Source organism: Scyliorhinus canicula, unplaced genomic scaffold (genome assembly GCF_902713615.1).
Source record: "Scyliorhinus canicula unplaced genomic scaffold, sScyCan1.1, whole genome shotgun sequence".
NCBI lineage: Eukaryota > Metazoa > Chordata > Chondrichthyes > Carcharhiniformes > Scyliorhinidae > Scyliorhinus > Scyliorhinus canicula.
Genome location: NW_024055760.1, coordinates 1,282,172 through 1,295,988, shown reverse-complemented (window position 1 = coordinate 1,295,988; position 13,817 = coordinate 1,282,172). Strand labels below are relative to the sequence as shown.

The 13,817-nt window shown below is 46.5% G+C and overlaps 1 long non-coding RNA gene across 2 annotated transcripts; it reads right to left on the bottom strand.

Moving 5' to 3' along the window:
• Positions 1 to 236: 236 nt before the first annotated feature.
• LOC119960994 lies at positions 237 to 11,177 on the bottom strand. 2 transcript variants are annotated; one of them, XR_005459568.1, is made up of 3 exons: positions 10,879 to 11,177; positions 9,193 to 9,349; positions 237 to 1,342 (listed from the first exon to the last, which is right to left on the bottom strand). It is a non-coding gene; the product is annotated as an uncharacterized LOC119960994 (long non-coding RNA). The 2 variants fall into 2 exon arrangements; XR_005459569.1 differs by having other exon boundaries at positions 10,970 to 11,177.
• Positions 11,178 to 13,817: the final 2,640 nt, after the last annotated feature.

The window sequence follows — 13,817 nt, the reverse complement described above, 5'->3', positions numbered from 1 at the left end:
TTGTGAGGCTATTTCAGAGGGCACTTACCAAATCAACCACAAAATTACCGTGGCTCTGGAGTCACGTGTTGGCCAGGCCACATAAGGAGAGCAGATTTCCTGAAGGACATTAGTGAACCAGATTAGTTTTCACAACAATCAAGGGTGTTATCATTAGACTTTCAATTCAAGACTTTTATTCAGTTTCACCATCTGTCATGGGCAGATTCAATCCCAGATCCCCAGTATTCACCTGGGTCTCTGGATTACTCGCACAGTAACAATACCATTACGCCACTGCCCAGCCCACATATTCTTGACAGAATATGATGTTGAATGTTGTGTTCTGTGATCTTGTCTTGCAATGATTCTACAGAACTGCTGGGGAATTAGCCAGAACGATGATTTATTAATGTACACGTGGTAAGGTAACGATCAGAATGCTATACAGACTAAGTTATCACAGAGTTACATTAGACTCTCTTGGAACTAACCTAATGTGAGACTGGCCTCGTGTACGCCTTACAACCTTCTGCTGATAGCCAGATGTCACTTGACTGATGCCTGACGCCAACTACTGGTGGGAGGTCACACTGCTGAGTACATGTAATATTATATACAGGCTTATCACCACATCTCGTAACTTCTCAAAATTATCAAGTAATTTATTTTTTCAAACAAATTCTGATAGCTCTGCAGTTTCTGGAAACATTTTGGTTGATCGTGTTATGTTTTAAGATCGCATCTTTGCAATATAATTACCTAATATACCAATTCACTAATCATAATCAATGTTCACTGCTGAATAATCATTAATTTAATTATTGTTTTTTGCAATGAAATCAATACATAGTTAATATAGAAAAGGTACAGAAGATGAAATGGCTGCAGGAAGCCACATGTTTGAGGTATAAAAGGGCTTCCTTGACCTTGTTACTAATGACAGTGATTATACTATGAAAATAATAATTTTAAAACTAAATGTGATTACACATGCATACTTCCAGCTTCCTATATTACAACAGCGAATATGGTTCAAAAGTACTCCATTGGCTTTAAAACTTTAGGAGGTCTAGTGGTGGTGAGAGGTTTTACAGACATTTACATTTGTTCTAACTGTCCACAAAGTAGGATATCTAACAGTTGTGTCCTCACCAAAATTATTGATAAAGATTGAGTCTTAATTTTGTGTAATAACTAAGGTGTTGACACCATTTTGAATACACTGTGAAACTCCAGACACACCATATGCACAATGATTTGTTGTAAAACACAGCGAGTTGTTGTGATTTGGAATGCAATGTCCATAAATGGTGCTGGAATCTCATTGGACTGTAACTTCCAAAAGATAATTTGATACATTCTGAAAAAGAAAACAAGATAGTCAAACTATGGGATTAAATGTCTGGAATAAGAGCTGGAATGGGAAAAATAGGCCAAATAGACTCCTCTGTGCTCTAGCAGCCTTGTGTACATGTAAAGCGAGTGGTAACAACCTGGAACCTACTGCCTATGAGAGTAGGAGATGCAGAGATGATTGCAATAGGAAATTGGATGGGTACTGGGAGAAATAAACCAACGGGATTTTGGGGATAGAACGGGGCAATGGATAGACTGGCTTGCTCCACAGAGAGCCGACATGGTTTCAAATGGCTGAATGGCCCCATTCCCCAGCCTACAGATGCTGTGATCTCAGGAGAGAAATTCAGCTGCTCCAGTCACTCCTACTAACTGGAGTCCCTCATCTCTGGTGCCATTCTAGCACAATGGTTAGTATTGTTGTTTCAAAGCAGCAGGGTCCCAGGTTCAATCCCAGTTTGGGAGTGTGCACATTCTCCCCGTGTCTGCATAGGTTTCCTCCGGGTGCTCCAGTTTCCTCCCACAAGTCCCGAATGATGGGCTTGTTAGGTGAATTGGACATCCTGAATTCTCCCTCGGTGTACCTGAACAGGCGCCAGAGTGTGGCGACGAGGGGCTTTTCATAGTAACTTCATTGCAGTGTTAATGTAAGCCTATTTGTGGCAATAAAGATGATTATCGTAAATGTCCTCTGCACCCTCTCGAAGAACATCGCCTCTTTCCTAAAGTGTGAGACCCGTATATATGGTTTCAGTCCAACTTGTGAAGAACCAGGGTTGGACTACACTGGGAGCTGTGTCAACATTGGTGATCTCCATTTAGAAAAAGGAAATAGAGGCACTGGATAAGGTGCAACAAAGATTCATAATATACAGAACTGAGAGCATTTAACACTCAGGAAAGGCTGGGGCTGCTTTTGTCTGAAAAAGCAAAGGCTGATGGGTGACCTGATGGAAATCTTTGGGTTTATGAAGGGATTCAATAATCCAATAGGAATTTCAATTGAAACCTCTTTACCCAGAGGGTGGTGAGAATGTGGAACTCACTCCACAGCGAGTGGTTGACGTGAAGAGCATGAATCCATTAGAACATACAGTGCGGTCCATCGAGTCTGCACCGACTCACTTAAGCCCTCACTTCTACCTTATCCCCATAACCCAATAACCCTTCCTATCCTTTTTGGTCACTAAGGGCAATTTAGCATGGCCAATCCACCTAACCTGCACATCTTTGGACTGTGGGAGGAAACCGGAGCACCCGGAAGAAACCCACGCACACTCGGGGAGGATGTGCAGACTCCGCACAGACAGTGACCCAAGCCGGAATCGAACCAGGGACCCTGGAGCTGTGAAGCAATTGTGCTATCCACAATGTTACCGTGCTGCTCTTCATGGCAATGTGGCATGACTTTGGGGGGTTTCCAAACAGAAATGGTAATGAAACATCTTCTAACCTCCAAACACCCTTTCACTCTTTGATCCTTGTGAAATGTGCAACCAGATATTCGCAAGAAGGCTCAGAGAGAATCAGCCGACTGGGGGAGAAGCCGTGAGACCGGCCAGTCCAGCAGAAAGAAACCCTCTGACCATCCCCATTGACCAACAGAATGAACAAAATGCAGTCCTGGATGTAATTGAGAACAGAAACAATAACAGCAGAATCCAATCCCTGTAATCAGTTGTGAACTTGTCGGTGTCTCAGAAAGTGCGATGAATTACAAAATCCCTTTGCACATTGAGGGCAGGTGAATGGACTCTCCCCAGTGTGAACTCCCTGGTGTGACTGCAGACGGCATAACCGAGTGAATCGCGCAAATACACGTAAACAGGTGTGAGATAGTCGGGATTATGGAGACATGGCTGGCCAATGACCAGGGATGGGAACTGAATATATTCACTGAGGACAAAGGAAAAGGCAGTGGAGTAACAGTGCCGGTTAAAGAGGAAATTAATCTTCCGGTGGTGGCTATGAGGGAGTGAGTCTCATATTCGGTGGCTCTCACTCCGGCCGGAATTTTGGACCTGGTTTCCCAACTTTCCGGAACTTTTGAGTGCTGGAAAAGACGGCCACAAAGCTGCTGATTTAAACGTGCGGAGCTGAATGGAAACAAAGAAGAGCAGAAAGCAGGAACAGGGCAGAGACAAAGTGGTTTGGGAGCTGACCCAGGAACAAAGATGGCTGACGTACGGACTGCGGACCAGACGATCCAAGCAGCGCTGGACAATATGCTGCAGGTCATAAAAGGAAGTTTTGAAGCAATGAAGCGGGATAACTTTGAACCGTTTCAGAAAGCGGTGGAGCAAGTGAACCAAAAACTAGAGGCCCAGGACAAAAAGGTCAAGGAGCTGGAGCAAGCGGTGGAGGAACAGGCGGACACACAAATGATCGCTACAATAGAAATAGATGGGTTCAAGGAGTGACACAAAGGCTGCTTGACAGACTTGAAGACTTGGAAAACAGAGCCCGCAGACAAAATCTGAGAATTATTGGCCTCCCGGAGGGGGCCGAAGGAGCGGACACCACGAGGTTTGTGACAGACCTGTTGCAGCAGCTGATGGGCTAACTCCTTCATGCGACCGCTGGAGCTGGATGGGGCACACAGAGTGCAGGTGAGGCAGCCATGACCGGGGGGGGAGGTTCCCCCCCACTCCCCCCCCCGACCAGTGGTGGTTAGGTTCCACAGGTTCACGGAGAAGGAGCGTGTCCTTCAGTGGGCAAAGAACACAAAGAGCTGTACATGGAACAACAATGTCCTGTGCATCTACCAGGACTTGAGTCAGGAGGTGGCCAGGCGATGAGCAGCCTTAAAACGAATTAAAGAGGTTTTGTTCAAAAAGCACGTGAAGTTCGGTCAGGTCTTCCATGCGCGGCTTTGGGACACGCACCAGAGCCAGCATTACTACATGTGGACCCCGATGTGGCGATGGAGTTCGCAAAGGATCAGGGACTGGCGCTGAACTGAGGACCCACGGACTGAAGCCAGAGACTGAGTATTACTGTTTACCTGACTTCTATTTTTCTTGGACTGACTTTCTATTTTTTTGCTGCTTCACAGGTACTTTGTATTTTTTTTCGCTGCCTTTGGTTGCAATGGGCGAGGGGGAGATGGATGCTCCCTTTCTCGTTTCTTTCTGCTTTTTCTTTGTGTTATTTTCTTTTTGGAGCTTCCATCGTAACAGAAATGTGGCCGGGAAGCAATGGGGGTTAAAGGTATTTGATGCAGGGGGGTTACACGGGTACTGTGTTGCTGTGTTTTTCTTTTAATAATGCGCAGAAAGGGGTAATTGGTATCACTGATCTGTTTACACAACTGGAACAGCATTACAGCTGGAGCGGTCTCGGTTCTTTGTTTGATTGCCCTTTTTTGTTTGATCTTCCTTACTTCAGAGAGACTACTCGAGCAGGACAGACCGGTGGAATTGGTGTGGGTGGGTGGGTGGGTGGGGGGATGAGCTCAAGGGAACAATGGGAGCGAGACAAGTGGGCGCCGGAGAGATGAGTCACCAGGCTTGCAGGAAGTTAGTCAAGGAAGTCAGGTGGGGGGTATACATACAGCCAGTACATGGCAGGGGTCAGGTTACAGAGGGTTGTTGTTGCTGGGGGCGGGGGTGAAGCTATTCTGCTGACATGGGAGGGATATAAATTATGTAGCACAGAGGAGGTCAGGGGTGGGAACTGCCAGGAGGCGAACTGGGAGGGGCGCAGCACATGGGCCGGGGACGGGCTCAAGAAGGGTTATGGTTGACCGGTATGGGGGGGGGGGGGGGGGGGGGGAGGGGGGGGCAGGTGCCCTCCAACCAGGCTGATCAATGGGAATATCAGAGGACTAAATGGGCCAGTCAAGAGGGCACCTGTGTTCGCACATTTGCGGGCTCGAAAGGCGGACGTAATCATGCTGCAGGAGACACATCTGGAAGTGACTGACCAGACCAGACTAAGGAAGGGCTGGATTAGTCAGGTCTTCCACTCGGGCTTGGACTCTAAGTCCAGGGGGGTGGCAAATTTTTTGGGGTGGAGGACAAGTGCGCTAGATGCGCGGGAGGACCAGTGAATCACGTCCACATGTTTTGGGCAAAACCTAGGAGATACTGGGAGGGATTTGCGGACGTCATGTCCCAGATACTGAAAACTAGGGTAGTGATGAGTCCAGTGGTGGCAATTTTTGGGGTCTCAGAAGACCCGGGGGTCCAGGAGGAGAATGAGGCCGACGTCTTGGCCTTTGCTTCCCTGGTAGCCCAGCGACGGATACTGCTGGCATGGAGGGACTCAAAGCCCCCGAAGTATGGCTCTCGGGCATGTTGAGCTTTCTTGGTCTGGAAAAAATTAAGTTTGCCTTCAGAGGATCTGTATTAGGGTTCGCCCGAAGATGGCAGCCATTCATCGGCTTCTTTGCGGGGAATTGAACGTCAGTCAGCCTGGGGGGGGGGGGGGGGGGGGGGGGTAGAATAGGGGGGATATAAATAGGCGGGTACTGTTTATGAGAGAGGATGGGTCATTTGCACTGTGTTTTTGTTGATATTTGCACATTATTGTACACTGCAACTGTTCACAATGCCAAACATACCTCCATAAAATTATTTATTTAAAAAAAAAAGGAAATTAAGGCAATAGTGAGGAAGGATATCAGCTCTGACAATGTGGAATCTGTATGGGTGGAGCTGAGAAACACCAAGGGGCAAAAAAATTAGTGGGCATCATATATAGACCCCAAACTGCAGTGATGATGTTGGGAATGGCACAAAACAGGAAATTAGGCTGACTGCATAAGAGGCAACAAAGAAATGGTGTTGGGGAAATTGATGGGATTGAAGGCTGATAAATCCCCAGGGCCTGATAATCTGCATCCCAAAGTACTTAAGTTCTAGAAATAGTGGATGCACTGGTGGTCATCTTCCAGGATTCTATAGACTCTGGAACAATTCCTGCAGATTGGAGGATGGTTTATGCAACTCACTATTTAAAAAGGGAGGTGGAGACAACACAGGGAATTATAGACCAGTAAGCCTGACATTGACAGTGGGGAAATTTTGAGAATCCATTATCAAAGATTTTAAAGCAAAGCACTCAGAAAACAGTGGCAGGATCGGACAGAGTCAGCATGGATTTATGAAGGGGAAATCATGCTTGACAAATCTACTGGAATTCTTCGAGGATGTAACTGGTAGAGTTGATGAGGGGGAGCCAGTGGATGTAGTATATTTGGACTTTCAGATGACTTTTGACATATTCCCACATAAGATATTAATGTGTAAAATTAAAGCACAGGGGATTAGTGGTAGTGTATCGAGATAGATAGAAAACTGGTTGGTGGACAGGAAACAAAGAGTAGGAATTAATGGATCTTTTTCAAATTGGCAGGCAGTGGCTAGTGGGGTACCGCTGGGATCGGTGCCTGGGCCCCAGATATTCACAAGATATATAAATGATTTTACTTTTCAAATCCAATTCTATTTTTCCAATGAAGTGTTAATTTAGTGTGGCCAATTCACCTACCCTGCACATCTTTGGTGTTATGGGGTGAGACCTACGCAAAATCGAGGAGAACTTGTCTCCATAGACAATCACCCGGGCAGGATTGAACTCTGGTCCTCAGCACCGTGCGGCAGCAGTGCTAACCACTACACCACTTATATATTAACAATTTAGATGAGGGAACAAAATGCAATATCTCCAAATTTGCAGATGACACAAGTTGCGTGGGAGGGTGAGCTGTGAGGAGGTTGCAGAGATCCTTCAGTGTGATTTGTCAAGTTGAGTGAGTGGGCAAATGAAGGCAGATACAGTATAATTTGGAGAAATGCAAGGTTATCCACATTGGTTGCAAAAATGAGAAGGCAGGCTATTATCTGAACGGCCATAGATTAGGAGAGGGGAATGTGCAACGAGATCTGGGTATCCTCGGACACCAGTCACTGAAGGTAAACATGTAGCTGCAGCAGGCAATAAAGAAGGAAAATAGTAGCCTTCATGGCGAGCGGATTAGAGTACAGGAGCAGGGATAACTTGCTGTCATTATAAAGGGCCTTGGAGAGGCCATACCTGGAATATTGTGAGCAGTTTTGGTCTCCTTATCTGAGGAAGGATGTTCTTGCTCCAGAGGGATTGCAGCGAAGGTTTACCAGACTGATTCCTGGGATGGTGGGACTAACATACGAGTGATTGAATCAGTTAGGATTGTATTCGCTGGAGTTCAGAAGAATGGGGGATCTCATTGAAACCTATAATATTCCAACAGGACTTGACAGGGTAGATGCAGGAAAGATTTTCCCGATGGTGGGAATGTGCAGAACCAGAGGTCACAGTCTGAGGATACGGGGTAGACCATTTAGACAAAGATGAGGAGAATTTTCTTCACCCAGACAGTGGTGAGCCTGTGGAATTTGTTACCACAGGAAATAGTTGAGGCCAATACATTGCATGCTTTCAAGAAGCAGTTAGATATAGAACTGAAGGCGAAGGGGGTCAAAGGATGTAGAGGGGAAAGCGGGATTAAGCTATTGAGTTGGATGATAAGTCATGATCATAATGAATGGCAGAGCAGGCGCGAAGGGCCAAATGGTCTCTTCCTGCTCCTATTTTCTATGTTTCTATGTAATCCCTTCCCACACTAAGAGCAGGTGAATGACCTCTCCCCAGTGTGAACTTGCTGTTGTATCTGCAGACTGGATAACTGTGTGAATCCATTCCCACAGAGGGAGCAGATGAATGGCCTGTCCCCAGTGTGAACATACTGGTGTTTCCGAAGGTTGGACGAATTACTGAATCCCTTCCCACACTGAGAACAGGTGAATGGCCTCTAACCAGTGTGAATTCGCTGATGTCTCTGCAGGGTGGATGAACTAACAAATACCTTCCCACACTGTGAGCAGGTGAACGGCCTCTCCCCAGTGTGAACTCGCTGATGGTTCCGAAGATTGGATGAATTATTGAATCCCCTCCCACACTGAGAGCAGGTGAATGGCTTCTCCCCAGTGTGAACTCGCTGGTGTGCATGCAGACTGGATAACTGAGTGAATCCCTTCCCACAGGGAGAGCAGGTGAATGGCCACTCCCCAGTGTGAACTCGCTGATGTGTCCTTAGGTTGGACGAAGAACTGAATCCCTTCCCACACTGAGAGCAGGTGAATGGCCTCTCCCCAGTGTGAACTCGCTGGTGTGTATGCAGACTGGATAACTGAGTGAATCCCTTCCTACAGTGAGAGCAGGTGAATGGCCTCTCCCCAGTGTGAACTCGCTGATGTCTCCGTAGGTTGGACGAAGAACTGAATCCCATCCCACACTGGGAGCAGATGAATGGCTTCTCCCCAGTGTGAACTCGCTGGTGTGTATGCAGACTGAATAAGTGAGTGAATCCCGTCCCACACTGAGAGCAGGTGAATGGCCTCTCCCCAGTGTGAACTCGCTGGTGTGACTGCAGGTTAAACAAGTGCGTGAATCCCTTCCCACACTGGGAGCAGGTGAATGGCCTCTCCCCAGTGTGAACTCGCTGGTGTGCCTGCAGGTGAGATAACCGAATGAATCCATTCCCACACTGAGAGCAGGTGAACGGCCTCTCCCCATTGTGACTGCGGCGATGAGTCTCCAGCACAGATGGGGCTCTAAATCCCTTCCCACAGTCAGCACATTTCCACGGTTTCTCCATGTTTTGGGTCTCCTCGTGTCTCTCCAGATTGGACAATCAGTGGAAGCCTTGTCTATACACAGAACATGTTCACTGTCTCTCCTCACTGTGAATGGTGTGATGTTTTTTCAGGCTGTGTAACAGGTTAAAGCTCTTTTCACAGTCAGTTCACTGGAACTCTCTCACTCAGGTGTGTGTTGTGTGGGTCTCGGTGCTTCTCCAGTCACACTCACGTTTAAAATCTTTTGAAGCCGACAGATCGGACAAATCTACTTCTCCCCGATGATATTCAGAGTCCGATGATATTCAGATCAGAAGGAACAGAGTGAGTTTGTCACATTGAAATATGATGTTTGAGATTTCTGTCTATAATTCCTCCTCTTCTTATATCTTTTTTTAAAAAATTAGAAAAGTCATAATTGTTAGTGCAGGATAGAAATTCAGAGCAGACAATTCTTGTTCCGATGGAATATCATTTCCTCTCTTGTTCGCCAAAAGCTGTAAATATCCATCCCACACACTCTCCCTCCATTCTCACTCTGCTGCATCTAATATTCACCCTCCCAATTCTCCTGAAGGCGCTAATTCATGTTGATTGACAGATCCAAGCTCAGCTCACTGTTTCCTGACCAGGACACAGAGATTAGAATAGGAATAAGACTAGGCCATTCGGCCCACGGAGTCTGCTCAACCGTTCAATGAGATCCTTGGCCGATCTACCTCAGCACCATTTTCCCACACGGTCCCCATATCCCTCGATATCTTCAATATTTAGAAACCTAGCAATATTTGTCTTGAACATACCTGATGACTGAGGCTCCACATTCCTCTGGGGTAGATAATTCCAAAGCTTCACCACATTTGTGAGTGAACAAAATCCCTCATAGAACATAGACTGCAGAAGGAGGCCATTCGGCCCATTGAGTCTGCACCGACCCACTTCCACCCTGTCCCCGTAACCCAATACCCCTCCTAACCTTTTTTTTGGGTTACCGAGGGCAATGTTTTGGTCCCTTAGGGCAATTTAGCATGGCCAATCCACCTAACCTGCACGTCTTTGGATTGTGGGAGGAAACTGGAGCACCCGGAGGAAACCCATGCAGATGCGGGGAGAACGTGCAGACTCCATGCAGACAATGACCCAGCAGGGAATCGAACCTGGGATCCTGGCGCTGTGAAGCCATAGTGGTATCCACTTGTGCGACCGTGCTGCCCTCACATCTCATCTCAGCTTGCATTCTGTTTTCCTGCCTGAACCCCATAACCCTTAACTCCATTCTCAATCAAATATCTGTCAAACTCGTGTTTGAATATATTCAATGACCCCCCCAGACTCCGCTGCTCCCTGTGGAAATGAAATCCAAAGACTAACCTTCAGAACATAATATTCTTTATTAGTGTCACAGGTAGGCTTACATTAACTCTGCATTGAAGCTACTGTGAAAAGCCCCTCATCGCCACACTCCGGCGCCTGTTCGGGTACACAGAGGGAGAATTCAGAATGTCCAATTCAGCTCAAAAGCATGTCTTTCAGGACTCGTGGGAGGAAACCAGAGCACCTGGAGGAAACCCACGCAGTCACAGGAGAACATGCAGATTCCACACAGTGACCCAAGCCGGAATCGAACCCAAGTCCCTGTTGCTGTAAAGCAACAGTGCTAACCACTGTGCGATCATGCAACTACATTAGATATATCTCTGCCCAATATTAATTTACTGTCCCTGAAATGTCAGCCATATCCTGGGGAAACCAGCACTTTAGTTGTGAACATTAGGGAAGAGACCATCCTTTTAGCCAGACAAATAAATGAATCAAGCTGAGGGACACTGCAGCCTGGGTGTGAATATATTCTCGGGCACTAGGACCTGGCCGGGTGAGACTATGAACCCTGACCCATTACAGACGTCACCGCACTCACGCATGCGCGCCGCTCCATTTGAATCAAGATGGCGGCTGTTGATTGGGCCTGTTATCGGGAAAAGACCCGAAGCTACAAACGCAGGACCTACTGGTACTTATTCCTGGTTTAGAGCCTTCACGCAGTGTTTAGAAACTCTCTCCCTCCAGAGTGGGCGCCATCGCTTCCTCCGGATTTCCGCATCCTTACCCGCTTCCCATGAGACAAAGAAGCGTCTCTTTCCCAGGCGCCATCACACCGCGCATGCTCCAACTACTCCAGGCATTGCGCCTGCGCACTGCTGCCCTGCAGTGTCGTTCGGGGACATTGACCACCGCGGCGAATGCCGGGGAATGCACGCGCCATTGATCATCCCAATTAGTGAATAGTGATTTTTGTTTGCTATGATGTGAAGATTGGGCGAGTGGGATAAAAATCATACATAAATCCAAGTGAGAAGGAGACGTGGTATAGTAGTTAACAGTGGGACTAAGGTGCTGAGGACCTTAGGCGCATGATGGACTGGGGTTGTGTTCATTGCTTTCTGTAGTTTCTGATGGTATTGGGCTGAGCAGTTGCCACAGCAGGCTGTGATGCAGCCAGATAGGATGTTTTCCAATCATGTTTTCCTGCATCTGTAAAAATTGTAAGACTCAACCTGGACAGGCTGGATTTCCATAGTTTCCTGAGGAAGTATAGGCGCTGTTATGCTTTCTTGGTCGTAGCATCGATGTGTGAAGCCCTATCCAGCTAATATTGGAAAATAGATATCTAATGCGAGGAAATCAATTTGTGTATCCTTTTTAGCGTGGCCAATCCACCTACCCTGCACGTCTTTGTAGCTGAGATCCACACAGGCACAGGGAGAACAATTTATGTATCCTTAATGAACATCGATATGCAGAGAGAAAGATGAAAGGCCTTCAAACATCTCACTTGGGACAGAACTGTCTGAAACTCGAAACAGGATCTTCAGGAGATCTGAAATTTAATAAATTTCGAGTACCCAATTAATTTTTCCAATTAAGGGGCAATTTAGCGTGGCCAATCCACCTAATATGCACATCTTTGAGTTGTGGGGGAAACCCACGCAAACATGGTGGTGGGATGGGGGGGGACGGGGGGGGGACGGGGGGGGGGACGTGCAAACTCCACATGGATAGTGACCCAGAGCCGGGATTCGAACCTGGGTTCTCAGCGCCGTAAGTAGCAATGATAACCACTGTGCTGCCCACCCATGTCTCATTCTTAAAGTGTGTCACCTCGTTCTAGTCTTTCCCATGGATCCAAACTACAGTGGACTTTTTGGGTACGGACATTTCCATTGCGGGACACTAAATTAGAATTAGAATTAGAACAGTACAGCACAGAACAGGGAGGTATGTTCCAGGAGAAATTAGTTGTTAAGCAGATGTTGGTCCAGCATTGCAATAGAATACAGCATTGTTTGATTAACAAGTATATCCGTTGAGTATTTCAAGCGACCAAGGTGTTCCAGAATATTTTTTGGTAGAATTACAGGATTGTCATTCACTGACAATGGAGGAACAGGTATATATGTCCAACTCAGAATGATATGTGACTGGAAGTGATTGTGTCTGTCCACACTGGTGCCTTCGTCTTTGTTGCTGGTGGAGTGACAGGTTCTGTTCATGTCCTGGCAAACTCTTGTGTAGGTTCAGAGCTGATGGCAGGTACCTTTCCCGGAAGGATATTAACACACAGTTGGGTTTTTACAATAATCCAGCAGTTTCATGGTCTCCTTTTCTCCAGCTGGTCCCATGGATTCTGCCCAATTTCACAACCTGTCTCCTTGTTTTTGTGGCCTCTCTCTTATGCTCCCTTTTTGCTTTCAGAAGGCCATATAATAAGAAGTGGAAAATTTAAAACAGATTTGAGGAGAAACTACTTCTCCCAAGGGTTGTGAATCTGTGGAATTTGCTATCCCAGTTGCAGGGACAGTGAGTAAATTTAAGGAGGAGTTAGACAGCTTTTTAAGTGGTAATGGTTTGAAGGTTTATGGAGAAAAGGCAGGACAGTGGAGTTGAGGTCATGATGGGATCAGCCATGATCACATTGATGTGTTTAGGCTCGGGAGGCTGAATTGCCTATTCAATCTCCTGGGTCATGTGTTCCATGGAGGAGATGCTCTAGCTGATTTTGCAATCCAACTCTTAGTCTGTAGCATTAAAGGTGACAGATGAGGTATATCTGGATTTCCAGAAAGCCTTTGACAAGGTGCCACACAAAAGGTTGCTGCATAAGATAAAGATGCATGGCATTAAGGGTAAAGTAGTAGCATGGATAGAGGATTGGTTAATTAATAGAAAGCAAAGAGTTGGGATAAATGGGTGTTTCTCTGGTTGGCAATCAGTAGCTAGTGGTGTCCCTCAGGGATCCGTGTTGGGCCCACAATTGTTCACAATTTACATTGATGATTTGGAGTTGGGGACCAAGGGCAATGTGTCCAAGTTTGCAGATGACACTAAGATGAGTGGTAAAGCGAAAAGTGCAGAGGATACTGGAAGTCTGCAGAGGGATTTGGATAGGTTAAGTGAATGGGCTCGGGTCTGGCAGATGGAATACAATGTTGACAAATGTGAGGTTATCCATTTTGGTAGGAATAACAGCAAACGGGATTATTATTTAAACGATAAAATATTAAAGCATGCCGCTGTTCAGAGAGACTTGGGTGTGCTAGTGCATGAGTCACAGAAGGTTGGTTTACAAGTGCAACAGGTGATTAAGAAGGCAAATGGAATTTTGTCCTTCATTGCTAGAGGGATGGAGTTTAAGACTAGGGAGGTTATGTTGCAATTGTATAAGGTGTTAGTGCGGCCACACCTGGAGTATTGTGTTCAGTTTTGGTCTCCTTACTTGAGAAAGGACGTACTGGCGCTGGAGGGTGTGCAGAGGAGATTCACTAGGTTAATCCCAGAGCTGAAGGGGTTGGATTATGA